This window comes from Bos grunniens, chromosome 9, assembly GCF_055505025.1.
Source record: "Bos grunniens cultivar Pamir isolate PY7600 chromosome 9, Bosgru_T2T1.0, whole genome shotgun sequence".
Lineage (NCBI taxonomy): Eukaryota > Metazoa > Chordata > Mammalia > Artiodactyla > Bovidae > Bos > Bos grunniens.
The window spans coordinates 88,080,518-88,097,611 of record NC_141173.1 but is presented as its reverse complement, the minus strand read 5'-3'; the positions used below and the strand labels follow the sequence as shown (position 1 = coordinate 88,097,611).

Sequence of the window (17,094 nt, the reverse complement as noted above, 5' to 3'; positions counted from 1 at the left end):
CACGTACTATTGGCGGATGGGGAGGTAGGGTCTGAAGTTTGAATCTGGAATTCACTAATACAGTAGCCTTCACCACACAGTAATTTACTAGCTACTCAGGTCTCCATGCCTGTCACAAGTCCAGGGCATGTGAAATGACCACTGTGTGGTCTGTGGACCCAGTGATAACCACTGTAAGCAGAACCTGGGACAGCTGTCCATTGATGGCCTGGTACTCTGAGCATCGCTTCAACAATTGGGGGACCATGGTGATGCTACGCTTCCTGTGCCTGATATTAGGACCACACTAGGTGCAATGTGAACGTGAGAGTAGTTTCTGCTTCTGCAGGTTCACTTACCCCAGTGAATAACCATGTTACTCTTTGGGAAAAAATGGAAGGACTTTTGCCCTAGATGTGGTGATGAAAGGGCCCTCCTCTTTAGAACGTGGCTTCTTTCTCTGATGATACCTTCTGAGAAGTGGCTCAGATCCAGAAAATGGGCCTGGATCAGGTGTTTGGTAGGGATGACTGCCTTTGGCTTCCTGATCATCCAGCCTTGTGTTCTGTCTCTCTTTATTTCTTTCAATGGTACAGTTTGTATCTAGGTTCCTGCCCATCTGTTTGCCTTTAGGATCGGCCTATGCTATGAGCCGGCATCATATTCTCTGCAGTCAGGCCTTGGCTGGCATTGAGAATCTCTAACCACTTTGACCACTGCACCGACTTTTCTGCTGCCCTAGAGCACCCCCCACTTGGAATCTGATTTTTCTACAACTTCCATCCGTGTTCCTGATAGAAGCCCACAGGAACACGGTCTCCTACCACCATCCCTGACCTGCACAAGTCATCCTTGAGCTATTGGAGATGCTTCTCATCCACACTTTCCTCTCAGGCTCCATAGAGTCCATCAGGCTTTCCCATGGAGCTGGTGGATTGCACACTCTCCTGCCCTTTCATACCACGTCCACCCTGGCAGATTCACTTCTCTTAGCCTTGGATCCCCTCCTCTACTACCTGCCTCGGAAGTTCTGGACTTTCTCTTTCATGCTGTGTGGGACAGGCCTTTCTCCCGGCTTCCAAGACCTGTCCTAGTGGGAGATCACCACATCTCCCCAGCCTTGCTAAGCCCAGTGACCCGTGATTATAAACTCTCCCTTATCTAGATTTGGGTTCTGAGCTCATCCTCCGCACCCCCAGCCCCACTGGCTGTGATCTGCTTCCTCAGAAACAGCCACCTCACCCTCTGCATCTCCCACAGGACACTCACAGAGAAGCTGACAGTCCTCTGGGTTTATGCCTTTCCTTCTGAACCAGCCTGGCCCATGCCTGGGAAACGTATGTGTCGGTTAGTGCCGCGTGCGGAGCTTGTGAGCAGGGTGGAAATGGGGCATATCCAGGGTTGTGGTGCTTCTTGCCTGACTGAGGCTTCGTCGTCTTCCTCAGTCGTAACTGGTGAGGGGCTGGGGGCGGCAGGCAGAGCTGTCCTGCTATGTCAGCCCAGCCCTGCAGCTGTACTCTGCTCTCACAGAACTGGGGGATGAGGCCTATGGGTCTTCTTCTCCCAACCTCACCCTCACTGCGGTTTTCTTTCACGACGCTCACTCTCTTTTCTATAACTTCACCGTCGACCCTCAGCCCAGACCTAGACAGCCATGGTGTGAGGTTCAAGGCCAGGTGGATGGAGAGCTTTATCTCTCCTATGATTGTGGTCATGCTAAGATCATATTCACAAGTCCATTGGGAGAAGAAGTGAAACCATAAAGGCCTGGGAAACACAGATCGAAACACTCAGAAACATCACGGACCAACTGCATGACTTTACACTGGAGAAACACACAGTCACAGGTAAGTTAGAAAATCGAAGTACAGGAGGGCCAGATTAGGGGCTCAGCTACATTCACTGTTTATAAGTAAAGAGTATAATTGGATATTGGTCCTTCCCTAGTAGTCCAGTGGAAGAAGTGGCCTTTGAGGAGAGCACAGGGCCACATTGGCTGGGCCAAGGGAGGTGGACCCAAGTGGGGCAAAGAATCTGTCAAGCCCAAAGGCTGAGCTCTTTCTTTCCCATGGTGGGGGCAGACCCTCTCACTCTGCAGGCCAGGATGACATGTCACTGTGAGGATAACAGACACATCAGTGGATCCTGGCCATTTGGCTTGAATGGACTAATGAGTCTCCACTGTGATTCGGAGAACGGACACTGGAGAGTGGATCACCCTGGAGGCAAAATGGATGAAAGAAAAGTGGGAGAGTGACAGAGCTGTGATCGACTTCTTGAAGAAGGTCTCCATGGGAGACTGTCGGTCCTGGCTTCAGGATTTCATGGTGCACTGGGAGAAAATGTTGAAGACCTTGGGTAAGTGAGAAGGGAGGAGAAAGTGATACTCCTCTCATGGTGACATGGACTCACCCTTCGTGTGTGTGTGTGTGTGCGTGTGTGTGTGTGCGTGTGTGTGTGTGTTTGACTAAGTGATCCTTCAGAGGTGAGTTGTCCTGGGAGAGCAGTGACCCGGGATCCTCTGTCATCCTCCTTCCTCTTCCACTTCCTGACGTCTCGCCTCACAGCACAGGCCTTTGGACGATTGAACATGGATTTTTGCTGATCCCAAACCTGTAGACATCTTTTTGATTTCTGGGATTTATTTCTCACTGTACACTCTTTCCAGAATTTTCTTTTAAATGTCACCAATCCTACTTCTGGAAATCTGTCAATACCACCTCTGCTGTCAGCTCCTGAGGACTTCATCCTCATGTCACCACCTCTGTGTCACAGCAGGACTGAGTGGCTGTGTTGGAAACCTTGCTCCCCCATTAGCTGTTAGAGCCCTGTGAGTACTGGCCTCCTCCCTTCCCCCCATCTCGCCTGGGGACCTCTCTCAGGGGTCTCCATGTGATGTGTGTAAACTGTCTGCACAATAGGGGTACCTGAGTCAGGGGGGTGAGGAGACATCTGCCGAGTTTTGGGTCTGGACAAGGGCTTCACTCTTCCTCTCCTTTCAGCATCACCGACCACGGGACCCTCTACAGTGCAGCCCCCGGCCCCAGCCATCAATCACATCACCTGGGTCACCACCAGGGTTCTCTCCCGTTTCGTTGTAATGGGCATCATAATAGCCTGTATCCTTTACAAGAAGAGGTAGTGAGGGAAGAATTCAGAGGGAAGGCAGGGACACAGGGCCTGGCGTGAGGACGGGGAAAGTTAATCCCAGCCAACCCCTGCCCGTCGCTGAACCTCCTCACCCTGGAAATGGAGCAGGTGAATAAGACCCCATATCACCTGAGAGCAAAACTCAGAAAGCTCAGCCCTGAGTTCTGAGAGGGCCCCACTGTCAGGTGACATTGTGAAAAGGGAGAGGCCTTCACTAGGCTGAGGGCCTATTGATGCTTACAGGGTTCAACCAAGTCCCCTGACTGAGCACAGACTGCTGGCTGGCAGGGCCCCCAGTAGGTGGTGTGAGAACAGCAGGCACTCAGGGCAAGGGCAGGATTCACGGGGGCTGAGAGCAGCAGGGGTCTCCACATGATGTGTCAGCGGGGAGGGGACCCACCCAGGGGCCAAGATGAGAGGGGCCGGGCTCTCATCCCAGGAGGAAGGGGTGGGAAGGCCTTTGCAGACCCAACTCCAAAGGCCTGTTCTCACAGGAAGTGGCTTGGGTCACAGCAGGCAAGGCAGGAGCCCCACAGCAGAGACTGTGGGAAGGGCTGAGGCCAGACCTGTGCTCCTGAAGCAGCAGCAGTTGTGACTCAGCCTGTGGCCTGCCTGTCAGCAGCCTCCTGGGGACCCAGAGACTCCATCACTGAGTGGTCCTGCCTGACAGGTGCTCTGTCGGCCTCAGGACTCAGTCTTTGCTTGGCCGCCTTTGTTCTCCTGCTGTTCACTTTAGAGTCAGGAGATCACACCCAAGAATTCAGAGCCTGCCTTCCAGTTATGATGACAAGGTGGCTGCCTTGTCTCATGTCTCTTGTCACATCTGGTGAACAGCCTCCTCAGTCTCTTTTCTTCCCCCAACCCATTTTACCTCTTTTTCTTGGTGCTAAGTGATGGAATCCATGCACTGAAATGTTCAACTACTTGAACAAGAAATGTCCACAAATAGGACACTTTCTGTCTTCTATTTTGTGAAAAATCAGACTCTTCTATGTATGGCAATCTCATTGTTGCAAATGATGATAATGGGAAAAAATACCATCTGCTATTACAGGACTCAGGGATTCTTTCTATGTTCAGAGAAACAACTTCAGAGTATTTTCAATAAAACAAAATATTATGCTTGAATGCCTCTTTTACTCATTTTGTTTCCTAATATGCATATTTAAGTCAGTATCTCACTATTGCAAAAGACATAAATACTTCAAGTTACTTTTTCTAATCAAGGAGGGAACTTGGGACATTTCACCCTTTCTCCACCTTATGGGATTAAATAGAACTGATGATTCGGCTACATTTATTGTGGAAGCAGAGAATAAAATGAATGCTCTTAAAGTAACATTCAGTCTAGCTGTCAATCCCAATCCTGATACCTGAATCCAAAGACATATCCTGGAACTTGTGCAATGAAATTGTTTTTTATTTCATCAAGATCTGCATCCTCAGTAGTGACTCTCCTGTGTTCCTCTATGCCTCTCCCTCTCAAAAGAGAAGCCAGACTTCACAGCACAAACTATGTCTGTTTTGAAAAGTAGATTTATTTCTCCATTGACAGAGGATCATAGTCAGAATAGATAATGAATTACTACAAATAAATAAGATAAACTGTAACTTTTTGGCCACTGATTGAGCTGTTCACATATGGTGAATTGTTGTTCAGTTGCTAAGTCCTGTCCAACTCTATGACCCTGTGAACTGCAGCACGCCAGGCTTCCCTGTCTCTCACTGTCTCCTGAGTTTGCTCAAACTCATGTCCATTGAGTCGCTGATGCCATCCAACTATTTCATCCTCTGTTGCCCTATTCTCCTCCTGCCCTCAGTCTTTCCCAGCATCAGGGTCTTTTCCAATGACTTGGCTCTTCACATCAGGAAGGCAAAGTATTGGAGTTTCATCTTCAGCATCAGTCTTCCAATGAATATTCAGGATTGATTTCCTTTAGGATGGACTGGTTTGATCTCCTTGCAGTCCAAGGGACTCTCAAGAGTCTTATCTAGCACCACAATTCAAAAGCATCATTTATTCAGGGCTCAACCTTCTTTTGGTCTGACACTCACATAAGTGCATGACTACTAGGAAATCCATAGCTTTCACAGGATGGACCTTTAGCAGGAAAGTGATGTCTTTGAGTTGCACATCCTACTCAGCATCTTTCCTTTTTCTTCTCAAACCAGTTTACCACTTGACCTTGATGGTCAGTTTTGCTTTCTTATCATGCATGTGTTCACTGGAGGACCACTTTTGATTTCCTTTAAGTACTTTTCCTTTGTGTTCACACCTTGACCAACTGTTTGATGTGAAAGGCCTGGCTTCTGGCCTGTCTTGGCTTTTGACATGTCTTTTTCAAATGGTTAACTATTTCTACCCTTGGATTTATAGAGAAAGATGTCTGATTCTTCTTCTCACTAGGACGTGCAGTGGTCATTGTAAGGTTATTTTTTTCTTCTCTTAAGCTTTTCTTCCGAGGAGCAAGTGTCTTTTCATTTCTTAATTAAAATTAATTTTCATTTAATGGCTGCAGTCGCCTTCCACAGTGATTTTGGAGCCCTAGAAAATAAAATCTGCCTCTGTTTCCACCTTTTTCCCATATTATTGCCATGAAGTGATGGACCTGGATGCCAAAATCTTAGTTTTTAGAATGTCCAGTTTTAAGCCAGTTTTCACTCCTTCACCTCCCCCAGGAGGCTCTTTAGTTCCTCTTCGCTTTTTGCCATTTGTGCGGTATCATCTGCACATCTGAGGTTGCTGTTTTTTCTCCTGGCAATCTTGAAACCAACTTGGGCTTCATCCACCCCAGCGTTTCACATGATGTACTTGGCATAGAAGTTAAAAAAGCAGAGTGACAACATACAGCCTTGACGAACTCCTTTCCCAATTTGAACCACTCCATTGTTCCGTGTCCTGTTCTGACTATTGCTTCTTGTCCTGCATACAGACTTCTCAGGAGACAGGTAATGTGGTCCGGTATTCCCATCTCTTTAAGAATTTTCCAGTTTGTTGTGATCCATGCAAAGGCTCTAGCATAGTCAGTGAAGCAGAAGAAGATGTTTTTTTGGATTCCCTTACTTCTGAGATCCAGCAGATGTTAGCAATTTGATCTCTGCTTCCTATGTTTTTCTAAATCCAGCATGTATATTGGAAGTTCTTGGTTCACCTACTGCTGAGGCCCAGCTTGAATGATTTTGAGCATGACCTTGCTAGGCATGTGAAATGTGTGTGATGGTATGAGAGTTTGAACATTCTTTGATATTGGAATGAAAAACAACATTTTCCAGTCCTGTGACCATTGTGGAGTTTTCCAGATATGCTGGCATATTGAGTGCAGCATTTTAACAGCATCATCATATAGGATTTGTTTGTTTGTTTGTTTGTTTTGGAGGCTAATTACTTTACAATATTGTATTGGTTTTGCCATACATTGACATGAATCTGCCACGGGTGCACATGTGTTCCCCATCCTGAACCCCCCTCCCACCTCCCACCCCATACCATCCCTCTGGGTCATCCCAGTGCACCAGCCCCAAGCACCCTGTATCATGCATCAAACCTGGACTGGCAATCTGTTTCACATATGATAATATATATGTTTCAAAGCCATTCTCCCAAACCATCCCACCCTCGCCCTCTCCCATAGAGTCCAACAGACTGTTTTATACATCTGTGTCTCTTTTGCTGTCTCACATACCGGGTTATCATTACCATCTTTCTAAATTCCATATATATGTGTTAGGATACTGTATTGGTGTTTTTCTTTCTGGCTTACTCCACTCTGTATAATAAGCTCCAGTTTCATCCATCTCATTAGAACTGATTCAAATGTATTCTTTTTAATGGCTGAGTAATATTCCATTGTGTATAAGTACCACAGCTTTCTTATCCATTCATCTGCTGATGGACATCTAGGTTGCTTCCATGTCCTGGCTATTATAAACAGTGCTACAATGAACATTGGGGTACACGTGTCTCTTTCAGTTCTGGTTTCCTCAGTGTGTATGCCCAGCAGTGGGATTGCTGGGTCATAAGACAGTTCTATTTCCAGTTTTTAAAGGAATCTCCATACTGTTCTCCATAGTGGCTGTACTAGTTTGCATTCCCACCAACAGTGTAAGAGGGTTCCCTTTTCTCCACACCCTCTCCAGCATTTATTGCCTGGAGAATTTTGGATAGCAGCCATTCTGACTGGAGTGAAATGGTACCTCACTGTGGTTTTGATTTGCATTTCTGTAATAATGAGTGATGTTGAGCATCTTTTCATGTGTTTGTTAGCCATCTGTATGTCTCCTCTGGAGAAATGTCTGTTTAGGTCTTTGACCCATTTTTTGATTGGGTCGTTTCTTTTTCTGGAATTGATCTGCAGAAGTTGCTTGTAGATTTTTGAGATTAATTATTTGTCAGTTGCTTCATTTGCTATTATTTTCTCCCATTCTGAAGGCTGTCTTTTCACCTTGCTTATGGTTTCCTTTGTTGTGCAAAAGCTTTTAATTTTAATTAGGTCCCATTAGTTTACTTTTTCTTTTATTTCCAATATTCTGGGAGGTGGGTCATAGAGGATCCTGCTATGATTTATGTGGGAGAATGTTTTGCCTGTGTTTTCCTCTAGGAGTTTTATAGTTTCTGGCCTTACATTTGGATCTTTAATCCATTTTGAGTTTATTTTTGTGTATAGTGTTAGAAAGTATTCTAGTTTCACTTTTGTATTTTGTATTTTTTGTATTTCCATACAAATTGTGAAATTATTTGACCTAGTTCTGTGAAAACTACAGTTGGTAGCTTGGTCGGGATTGCATTGAATCTGTAGATTGCTTTGGGTAGTGTACTCATTTTCACTATATTGATTCTTCCGATCCATGAACACAGTATATTTCTCCATCTATTTGTGTCCTCTTTGATTTCTTTCGCCAGTGTTTTATAATTTTCTATATATAGGTCTTTTGTTTCTTTAGGTAGATATATTCCTAAGTGTTTTATTCTATTCGTTGCAATGGTGAATGGAATTGTTTCCTTAATTTCTTTTTCTGTTTTCTCATTGTTAGTGTATAGGGATGCAAGGGATTTCTGTGTGTTGATTTTATATCCTGCAACTTTACTATATTCATTGATTAGCTCTAGTAATTTTCTGGTGGAATCTTTAGGGTTTTCTATGTAGAGGATCATGTCATCTGCAAACAGTGAGGGTTTTACTTCTTCTTTTCCAATCTGGATTCCTTTTATTTCTTTTTCTGCTCTGATTGCTGTGGCCAAAACTTCCAAAACTATGTTGAATAGTAGTGGTGAGAGTGGGCACCCTTGTCTTGTTCCTGACTTTAGGGGAAATGTTTTCAGTTTTTCACTATTGAGGATAATGTTTGCTGTGGGTTCGTCATATATAGCTTTTATTATGTTGATTCTGGAGAGTTTTTATCATAAATGGATGTTGAATTTTGTCAAAGGCTTTCTCTGCATCTACTGAGATAATCATATGGTTTTTATTTTTCAATTTGTTAATGTGGTGTATTACATTGATTGATTTGCAGATATTGAAGAATCCTTGCATCCCTGGGATAAAGCCCACTTGGTCATGATGTATGATCTTTTTAATATGTTGTTGGATTCTGTTTGCTAGACTGTTGTTAAGGATTTTTGCATCTGTGTTCATCAGTGATATTGGCCTATAGTTTTCTTTTTTTGTGGCATCTTTGTCAGGTTTTGGTATTAGGGTGATGGTGGCCTCATAGAATGAGTTTGGAAGTTTACCTTCCTCTGCAATTTTCTGGAAGAGTTTGAGTAAGATAGGTGTTACCTATTCTCGACATTTTTGGTAGAATTCAGCTGTCAAGCCATCTGGACCTGGGCTTTTGTTTGCTGGAAGATTTCTGATTACAGTTTCAATTTCCATTCTTGTGATGGATCTTTTAAGATTCTCCATTTCTTCCTGGTTCAGTTTTGGAAAGTTGTACTTTTCTAAGAATTTGACCATTTCTTCCAAGTTGTCCATTTTATTGGCATATAGTTGCTGATAATAGTCTCTTATGATCTTTTGTGTTTCTGTGTCATCTGTTGTGATCTCTCCATTTTCATTTCTAATTGTGTTGCTGGAGAATTTGCATGGTATGTCTTTCTCTGGAACTTGTTGGCCCTTGGGTGGTGCTTGGTTTCAGTGTAGGGTGTGGAGGCATTTGATGAGCTCCCATCAGTTAATGTTCCCTGGAGTCAGAAGTACTCTGGTGTTCTCAGGATTCAGACTTAAGCCTCCTGCCTCTGGTTTTCAGTCATATTTTTACAGTAGCCTCAAGACTTCTCCATCTATACAGCACTGATGATAAAACATCTAAGTTAATGGTGAAAAGATTCTCCACAGTGAGGGACACCTGGAGAGGTACACAGAGTTACATGGAGAAGAGAAGAGGGAGGAGGGAGATAGAGGTGACCAGGAGGAGAAGAGGGGGAATCAAAAGGGGCGAGAACAATCTAGCCAGTAATCAATTCCCTATGTGCTCTCCACAGTCTGGAACCCTCAGAGAGGTTCACGAAATTACACAGAGAAGAGAAGAGGGAAGAAGGAGACAGAGGTGGCCAGGAGGATAAAGAGGGGAATCAAAAGGAGAGAGACAGAGCCAGCCAGTAATCAGTTCCCTAAGTGTTCTCCACAGCCCGGAACACACAAAGAGATTCACAGGGTTGGATAGAGAAGAGAAGGGGGAGGGAGGAGATAGAGGCGACCTGGTGGAGAAAAACGAGAGTCCAAGGGGGGAAGAGAGCAATCCAGCCAGTAATCTTGCTCCCAAGTAAAAATGGGTACTGAAGATTGGGTTCTTAAAGGTACAAAATTGATAACAAATACCAAAAGCAAAGATTAAAAATCTAGAGTAGAGATTAGATTCTCAAAAATACAATATTAAAGAAAAGAACAAAGTCACAAAAATTATAAAATATATATATATATATGAAGCTTCCTTTAAAAATAGGGTCTTTTTTTTTTCAAAGTAATAGTAGGTTATAAAAATGAAAATTAAAGGAGTAATAGAGGAGTTAAACATTTTTTTTAATTTTTTTAATTAAAAAAATGACTATAGTAAAAATATATCTAGGACTTTCTCTGGTGTTGTGTGGACAGTGTGGAGTCAGTTCATTTTCAGATAGTTCCTTGATCTGGCTTACACTTCTCAAGATCTATAGGCCCATTCCTATGTAGTTGGTGCTAACTGCAGGGTTTTAACCTATTGCAACTGTCACTTCCAAAGCAGTTCCCTCTGTTTATTTTAGCTCTGTTTGTTGGCCTCTTCAGTGTCTAATTTCCACCCTGACACAGGGGGTGGTGGCGGTCACATTTTTTTAGGCTCACTTATTCAGTCGTGCTGTGGGGAGGGAGGAACACTGGAAACAAATATGGACTCTGTGGGGAGTGCTCCCAGTGTCTTGGCCGCACTGGGTTTGTCCCTGCTCATGGCGTGTGTGCTTGACCAGTCTACACTGCTTAGGCTCTAGATTGCTGTGCCAGGAACTGTCTGAGGCCGGTCCTGTGCTGAGCGCACTTCCCAGGTCAAAGCCACTCAGATTCAGGTTCTCAGGTACTCCACAAAGCCGCAGACCTGATTAGGCCTGCATTTTGTGCCCTTTCCCGGTCCAAGCAGCTCAGGTGACCAGATGCTTGGCGGGCTGTGATTTTACCGCCTCCCCCGTCCCAGCCGCTCCGTTTTCTGGGTGTACAACAGGCAGTGTGCCGTATGTCCCCTCTGGGGAGCTGATCTCTGGCTGCGACCCTCCCGGCAGATGTCAGCCGTCCAAAATCCCAAGGAGTCTTGGTTAGCAATGAAGCCTGCTTGCAGTTTGGTAGATGATGCCTCTCTGGGGCTGCGATTGCCCTCTTCCGGCTCTGGCTGCCCTCGCCTATCTGTCTCCGGCGGGGGATGGGCCAGTCCGCAGCCGGCTAGCTCTGCTCAGTCCTTTGTTCTGTGAGCGGGCCTGGCAGTATTTTAGCTTGGGGCTTTTCGCAGGATAGCTATCCCACAGTCTGGTTTGCTACCTCACGTTCAGATTGCCCTTGGGGCATTTAGGTCCAGTCCTTACTCTAAGCAATGCAGCCCCGGCCTCTCTGCCCAGCCCCCACTTGCTAGTGGCGGATGCAGGCGACTGCGCTGTTTCTCTGCTGGGGGTTGCCTTAGGTACGTAATCTGTGGGTTTTAATTATTTATGTATTTTTCTTCCCGGTTATATTGCCCTCTGAGGTTGCAAGGCATGCCACAGATTTGCCAGTGAGAGTGTTTCCTGCTGTTTGGAAACTTCTCTCTTTTTTAAGACTCCCTTCTCGGGATGGATCTCCATCCCTCCCTCTTTTGTCTCTCTTTTTATGTTTTATATTTTTTTCCCCTACTTCCTTTCAAAGACAATGGGCTGCCTTTCTGGGTGCCTGATGTCCTCTCCCAGCATTCAGAAGTTGTTTTGTGGAATTTGCTCAGCTTTCAAATGTTCTTTCGATGAATTTGTGGGGGAGAAACTTGTCTCCCCATCCTATTCCTCCGCCATCTTAGAGAATATCTCCGTTTAGGATTTTAAATTGCTCAGCTGGAATTCCATCACCTCCACTAGCTATGTTCTTAGTAATTCTTCCTAAGGCCCACTTGACTTCACACTTCAAGATACCTTCTCTAAATGAGTGACCACACCATCGTGGTTATCCAGGTCATTAAGACCCTTTTTGTACACTTCTTCTGTTTGTTTTTGTTACCCCCTTTTCATCTCTTCTGCTTCTGTTAAGTCCTTTCGATTTGTCCTTTATTGTGCCCATCTTCGCATGAAATGTTCCCTTGGTATCTCAAATTTTCTTGAAGAGATCTCTAGGCTTTCCCTTTCTGTTTTTTTTCCTCTATTTTCATTGATTATCTAGGAAGCCTTTCTTACCTCTCCTTGCTATTCTTGGGAATTCTGCATTCAGATGGATAGATCTTTCCTTCTCTCCTTTGCCTTTCACGTCTCTACTTTTCTCAGCTATTTGTAAGGCCTCCTCAGAAATCATATTGTCTTCTTGCATTTCTTTTTCTTGGGGATGGTTTTCGTCAGCACCTGCTGTAAAATGTCATGAACCTCCATCCATAGTTCTTCAGGAACTCTGTGTACCACATATAATCCCTTAAATCTATTTGTCACTTCCACTGGATAATAGGAGAGATTTTATATAGGTCATAGCTGAATGGCCTAGTGGTTTTTCCTACTTTCTTCAATTAAAGTCTAAATTTTGCAATAAGGACCTCATGATCTAAGCCACAGTCAGCTCCCGGTCTTGCTTTGGCTACAAGGAATATAGTCTGTCTGATTTCAGTACTGACCATCTGCTAATGTCCATGTGTAGAGTCTTCTCTTGTTTTGTTGGAAGAGTGTCTTTGCTATGACTACTGTGTACTCTTGACAAAACTCAAAGTAGCCTTTTCCTGCCTTCATTTTGTACTCCAAGGCCAAACTTGCCTGTTACTTCAGGAATCTCTTGACTTCCTACTTTTTCATTCCAATCCCATATGATGAAAAGGACATCTCTTTTGGTGTTAGTTCTAGAAGGTCATGTAGGTCTTCATAGAACTGTAAACCTGTGAAAAGATTGAACATATCCCGAATAATCAACCTGACAAAAAATTGCTGGGATATCCTCATATATTCATATAACTGATGGCCTTTAAAATAAATCTGGATCAAGAGATACAGGAAATGCACTAAGAGGAGTTTTCTCACATTGTTTGTAGGAGTAAAACTGAATCCTGCCTTGAGATGTATATTTCACTGTATCTCAACAGTAGATCGTTTGTCCATCTTACTACACAACCAACCCAATGGTAGTTCCAGATGGAAAATGTAGACGATAAGCCATGTAGATACAGCAAAACCTCAGAGATAGTCCAGGCTGTGTTCCAGACCAGGGCAATAAATTGAATATCATAATAAAGTAAATCACACACATTTTTCATTTCCCACTTTGTATATAGTTTACTTGACACTGTCTGACATCTGCTAAGTGTGCAATAGCTTTACAACTAAATAAATAATATACAGAATTTCATTAACAACACTTTGTTTCTAAAATAAAGTAGTTTGAGCATCATCTCTGTCTTCACAAGTCAAAATCTTTTTGCTGGTGGAGGGTCTTGTCTCAGTGTCTATGTCTGCTGACTGATCAGGATGGTGGTTGCTGAAGGTTGGGGTGGGTAGGGCAATTTCTGAAAAGAAGACAACAATGAAGTTTGCCACATCCTTTGACTCTTCCTTTCACAGATTTCTCTGGAGCATGCAGTGCCCTTTAACAGTGTTTTTACCCACAGTAGAAGTTCTTTGAAAATTGAAGTTAATCCTCTGCAGTCTGTTGCTGCTTTTTTCAACTAAGTTTATGTTATATTCTAAATCCTTTGTTGTCATTTCCATAAACTTCATAAGTTCTTCACCAAGAGCAGTTTCTGTCTCAAGAACCACTTTCTTTGCTCATCCATAAGAATGAGCCCTCCTTCATTTCAGCTTTATGATGCAATTGCAGCAATTCAGCCACATGTTCAGGCTCCACTTCTAACTCTAGCTTCCTTGTTATTTCCACTACATCTGCACATACTTTCTCCAGTGAATTCTTGAACCCCTCAAAGTCATCTGTGAAGGTAGAGATCTACTTCTCCCATACTCACATTAATGTTGATATTTCAACCTATTCCCATGATTCCTATAATCATGAATCCAATGTAAAGGAACTTCCCTGGGGGCCCAGTGGTGAAGAATCTACCTTCCAATGCAAGGAATAATTGCTTGATACCTGTTCAGAGATCTAAGATCCCACATGTCGCCAAACAACTAAGCCCACGTGTTGCAACTACTGAGCCCAGGCAACACCACTAGAGAATCTGTGTGCTCCGATGAAGGATCCTTCATGACCCAACAAAGACCCCACATGCCTCAATTAAGACCAATGCAACAACAAAAAAAATAAATTAGCAAATGTTTTTTAAAAAGACTACATCGTTTTATTAAAAAATGAATTCAGTGCAGAAATTTTTAACTTGACTTTGCCTAGATCCAACAGAGGAATGACTATCTACGCAGCTATAGCCTATAATGTACTTCCTAAATACAATGAGTTGAACATCACAATTACTCCATGATCCATGTGCTTCGGAATGGATGTTGTGTTGGCAGCCATGAAAATAACATGAATTTCATTGTACTTCTCCATCACATTCTTGGATGCTTTGTCAATCAGCAGTAATATTTTGAAAAGAATCTTTCTTTCTGAGCAGTTGGTCTCAACATTGGACTTAAAACAGTTGGCGCCAATGTTGTAAACAGGTACGCTGTCATCCAGGCTTCATTATTTCACTTACAGAGCACAGGCAGAACAGATTCAGCCTAATTCTAAAGGGCTTTAGAATTTTCCAAGTGGTAAGTGACCACTGACTTCCAGTAATCTGCTGCATTAGTCCTTATCAAGGGAATCAGCCTGTTCTTGGAATCTTTAAAGCCAGGCATTGACTACTCCTCTCCAGGTATCAAAGTCCTGGTGGGCGTCTTCTTCCAATAGATGGATATTTTGTCTACACTGGAAATCTCTGATTCAGTGGAGCCACCTTCATAGATTCTCTTAGCTAAATCTTTTGGAAAACTTGCAGCAGCTTCTATATCAGGTCTAGTTATTACACTCTGCACTTTATGTTATGGAGATGGCTTCTTTCCTTAAACTTCATAAACCACCCCCTGCTGGCTTCAAATTTTTCTCCTGCAGCTTTTTCACCTCTCTCAGCCTTCATAGAAATGAAGAGTTAGGGCTTTGATCTCGATTAGGCTTTGGCTTAAGAAAATGTCATGCTGGTTGGATCTTCTATCCAAACCCATAAAACTTTCTTCATATCAGCAATTAAGGACGTTTTGCATTCTCAGATAGAGACTCACAGACTTACTTAGAGAACAAACTTATAGTTGCTGGGGGTAGGATGGAGGAAAGAGATCCTTAGGGAGTATGGAAAGGTCATGTACACCCTGCTCTATGTAAAATGGATTGCCGTCAAGGACCTGAGTATGGCACATGGTGTGTGTGTGTGTGCTCTCTTTCTGTGTGTGTCTAACTCTTTCTGTCCTCATGGACTGTAGCCTGCCAGCTCCTCTATCCATGGAATTTTCCAGCCAAGAATACTGGAGTGGGTTGCTCTTTCCTTCTCCAGGGGATCTTCCCAGCACAAGGAACAAACCCACAACTCTGCTCACTGTTATGTGACTGCCCTGTCAGGATGGGAGTGTAGGGAGAATGGATACATGTATGTGTACAGGTGAGTCCCTTAGCTGTTCACCTGAAACTATCCCAACACGGTTTGTAAATCAGCTATACCCAATACAAAATAAAAAGGTTTTTCAAAACAGACTGTTTTTTAGTTGGAGTAGTTGAAGCTATTCTAGAAAAAAGATACAAAGATATGAAAACCCCAACTGCCACTTTTGCAGAGCCCAGAGCAAAAGCAGGATGCCTCACATGCCCCAGCACACAACAGTGAAGGGTTCAGCCAGTCACCTAAGCCACCCCCCTGATTGACCCCTGGGAATACCCCTCCCCTCATCCCATAGAAGGAACCAGCTCACCCCACCACCTTAGGGAGTGAGCACACAAGGACACTGTCATTTGTTCTTGATCCCCTCTGCTTCAGTAGGGGCCCCAATAAAGCCTAGCCTCAATTTCTTTTGATTAAGAAATTTGATTTATTTCTATTGTCTGGCCTCTGATTGATTTCTATTGGTGAAGGAGGCCAAGAGCCTGGTGTGTAACAATTTGGGAACAAGAGACACATGGGGGCTTGGAGGACAGGACTCAGGCTTGGGTGGGGCAGCAACTTGGTGGGTTCAGGTGATTGATGTGTCAGGGGAAGACTCATGCATAGGCCTGGGGACAGGGCCCTGGGTTTAATATCTGGAAAGATTTAATCACAGGGACCATGTAGCCCCAGTGGGGGAGGCTGGTGAAGAGGCAAGTGACTAACAGAGCAGGAGAAAGATGGAAGGACAGCATTAGAGTCCTGGTCAGGACAGCCAGGTGGGGGAAGACGGGCCTCTCTGGACAGGCCTGGCCACCCCCACCCGTGCATGCTCCTGGCACCCGTACACAGTCTAGACCCCAGATGGGAGTGGAATCAACTGGGAGGTAATTTTAATGAGTGTTGACAGTGAGTATGCTTCCAAGAACATGAAACTCCACCTGATTGCTCTTGCCAGGTCCTTGAAACTCTGCTCACATCCATTTCCACATCTATAAATAGGGAACCCAGCCTAACTCAGTGACAAGACATGAACTGGAGCACTGCCCGTGCTGAGGTGTCAGCGCGACCCTCCGAGGTCAGGGCTCACTCACCCCTGAAGCTAGCAGAGGCCAAGAGCCCCATGATAACAGAGAGATGGAGCCCTCTGTCACAGGTGTTGACCTCTCAATGTCATTGGTAGACCCACTTCCCAAGAATTAGGAGGTCTTGTCAGTCCCAACGAGTGATGGATGATCTCACTCTTCATCAGCGGATAGCCCTGAGACGTGAACGTGAGATGCTCAATGCTGCTTGGACACTGCATAAAAGTAAATTATGAGGGGGAAGAAAATGGATCACACAGGCTACTGTGTAGATCCCCTGGAGGAGAGCATTGCAGTCCACTCCTGTATTCTTGCCTAGAGAATCCCATGGAGAGAGGAGCCTGGTGGGCTTTTAAAGTCCATGGGGCACTAGGAGTCAGACATGGCTGAAGCGACTTAGCATGCACAAACACACCAGAGTAGAACAAGCAGGCGGAAGAGACCGCCAAGTGGCGCCCGCTGGCAGCGCTGGATCCCTGTCTCCACGCAGAACCTGGAAAATCGGATTCCGGCCTCAGTCCTCAAACTCTTTCTAATGAGCAGTTACTCTGGCTCACAAAAAGTCTAGGACTACTCTCGGACAGAAACTACTAGAAAATATATTGCTGATGACACTGAAGTTAAGGGCTCTCTCCAGGCCCTT

General features: G+C 44.4%; 1 pseudogene across 1 annotated transcript; it reads left to right on the top strand.

The window, feature by feature from the left end:
* The first annotated feature begins 16 nt into the window (after positions 1–16).
* Positions 17–15,482, top strand: LOC147366320 (UL16-binding protein 3-like; annotated as a pseudogene). The gene is made up of 5 exons (XR_015132268.1): positions 17–24; positions 1,240–1,348; positions 1,455–1,826; positions 2,061–2,337; positions 2,982–15,482. The product of XR_015132268.1 is annotated as a UL16-binding protein 3-like (transcript).
* Positions 15,483–17,094: the final 1,612 nt, after the last annotated feature.